Below are 2,755 nucleotides of genomic sequence, written 5' to 3' on the forward strand. Positions count from 1 at the left end.
ATATATATATATAACGTTCTACCAACTCATTCATTATGTTTTGTGCTGTGAGTATGAATGTGCTAAGAGAGAAATCTAGGTCATTTCTTCATCATTAGTATGCCAGCCAGGTGTAGTGCAAAGAGGATTAGAGGGAAGTAATGCTGATGGGACTCTCAATGTCTATCTGCTCTCTCTCTCTCTCTCAAACCAAACCATCACACTTAAGTGCTATACCTGCTGTCACATCAAAGAGCATATCCATGACAAGTAACCCTGACTTATAATAAAACATCCATGAATTACCCTCCTCCAATGATGAGCCCATCAAACAAGGAATATTTCCTAAATTTCGATTTTCGACATAATGTGAGATCATAAAAGCCGGGGCCAGAACATTTAGTCAACAGGTAGTGTACATGGGTGCTTGAAGTGTCTCCCCTGTGACTGCTCCTCCCAAAGACCAGAGTAGTAGTATACAATTCATCTAATGTGCAAGCATATGAGCAGCAGTCATCATCTAAATGTGGAGAAGCTGGAGTAGTTTCCAATGAAGTTGATTGAGAGGAAGAATTCAACATTTGGGGTGGAGCTACAGAAAGCCCGATACACTATGCTTTTATTTGTTTAGTATTATTTGGGACGAGGGACGAGGAACAACAGGACCGATTGTTCACCAGCTGTCACTCTTAATAACATTGTGATTGTAATACCATTATGCTTTGACTGCAGTTATTAATCACACTTAGTGGAATTTATTTTTACAACTTGCGTGCTTCTCTTTCTGCCTCCTCTTTAAGCTAGATGGATGATGTCCTGTTGTTCCTCGTCTCCGCTGTGTTCAGTTACCGTCTTTGGTACACCGCTTACGATGACTGAGCATGACTCAGCTGAGTGTTTTGTTGTTGCTCTGCTATTGATATCCACTCATTCCATTTACCATCCCGACATCCACACATGGAGCTAGTTCATCAGACATGTTGTGTCTGTTCAACTTTTGTTTTTTGTTCACCGATTTCTTTTCTTCCCTCTCCAACTGAATTGGTCCCACCTCTCAAATATAACATGGAAAGTTGCTGTGAATGTATGAAGAAGTGCAGTACAAGCCCATGATGACAGCATAAATAGATCATTATCTTTTGAATCTCTGATGAACTGGTTCCCAGGAATAATTGCCATCCCTGAGAAATGATAGCTTGTTTCTGCTACAGCGATGGATCCACAGAGTGGAACTCCTCCTTCCCCAAAAAGACACTCCAGCAGTGAAACATGACACGGCTCACTCACCCCCTCCTGCTATCCTACCTCTACTCCTCCCTCATCTCATCACAATTCACAACCTGTGAGGGTTGACCCATTTGTAAGTGCCTTCATAGCGAAAATCCAACTTTCTTTGCCAGGTCGTCTGCTTCAGTTGGGCCCCGACTGACAAAAGAAAGTGAAACAATCACAATCAACACTCTGTATTCAACCCATTTTTCCATTTGAGGGCATAGTGAACAACATTTCCTACCTTCCATATTTGTAAGAAATAGGTTTGGGCTTCTCTCTGTCTATGTGATGAAGAAGAGGTGTGAAGATCCTCCATGCTTCCCTTAGTTCATCACTGCAAAGACAAACAAGTCAGCATGTGGTGGAGGACATACAAAGTGCATCTGACTCCCACAGAAGACGTCCAGGATGAGACGCTCGCGTCTGGAAGCTTCACACCCTGGAAACAAGACACACATTTTAAATCGTTTCTTTCTTAATTAAAAAACATTCGGCTAAGAAATTAGAGACGCGATACAGATAGCTACTTTCTTTGTAATCGCTATATAAATCACTTGCTCTATGCATAAACAACTTTAACATGCCTTGTATCTACTCTTGTAGGTGAGGTCCAGCTCAGTTTCCTCAGGGCTGAAGTAGACACCAGGCTTCTTGCTCATCATCTTGGCGTAGACGGCCTCGTTGGGCTGCGCACGCACCACGAGCTCATTCCTGCCACACTGATTTCCAAAAATGTCCCCTGGGACATCTGTGAATTGCAGCCGCACCTCAGAACCACAAACCTGGGGCACAGACTAAATCTGCGAGCAAGTAAAGGCTTTGCTGTAACAAGTAAGTTTGGTTGGCTGTGTGTGTGTTTTGGTTTTTCTGAAATAACAGAGCCAAGGGGAGAGTAGAGAAAATAAATCTTTTTGCAATTTGCCATGCTGTATGCTGTGTGTGTGTGTGTGTGTGTGTGAGTGAGAGAGAGAGAGAGAGAGAGAGAGAGAGAGTGATCATGAACTGAACACTGAACAAAGAGGCGGGGATGTAGGAAGGAAAAAGAGATGTTCTTGTGTTCCACTTACAGTGAGACAGCAACCTGTTCAGCACTTTGTAGCTTCCAGTCACTTGCTACTCTTTTAGACTGTAGATTTATACCATCAAAGAGTTTGCTGTGGCTGCATAAAAAGAACTTCCTTCGGTAGGTATCAAAGCTTACGTGGCTAATTAGCGCACTCACCCAAACATGTAGTGTAGAAAAGGGAATTTTGCTGCAGGAAGCTAAATTCCCTTTTCCCATTCAGAGACTAATCTTGTGGTTAATTGTTCCTTTGGCTTGTGAAGTCACATTTACATGCTAAAACCGGGCTCTTGCTCAAAGAAAATGCAATTCTATATTTTGATACTGGCTCACACATATAGACATGATCCCTGAGCTTTGTGTGTTGTTGTTTTTTTTGGAGTATTGAAATTTTGTAAGTACAAACAGTGAGTACTACATTTCTAATTAGAAGAATAGATG

The 2,755-nt window shown here is 42.1% G+C and overlaps 1 pseudogene; it reads right to left on the bottom strand.

The window, feature by feature from the left end:
• Positions 1 to 1,326: 1,326 nt before the first annotated feature.
• On the bottom strand, positions 1,327 to 1,931 carry LOC116389424 (glucose-6-phosphate 1-dehydrogenase-like; annotated as a pseudogene).
• Between the last annotated feature and the right edge of the window lie 824 nt (positions 1,932 to 2,755).

Source organism: Anarrhichthys ocellatus, unplaced genomic scaffold (genome assembly GCF_004355925.1).
Source record: "Anarrhichthys ocellatus isolate YVR2014 unplaced genomic scaffold, GSC_Weel_1.0 scaffold2, whole genome shotgun sequence".
Taxonomy (NCBI): domain Eukaryota; kingdom Metazoa; phylum Chordata; class Actinopteri; order Perciformes; family Anarhichadidae; genus Anarrhichthys; species Anarrhichthys ocellatus.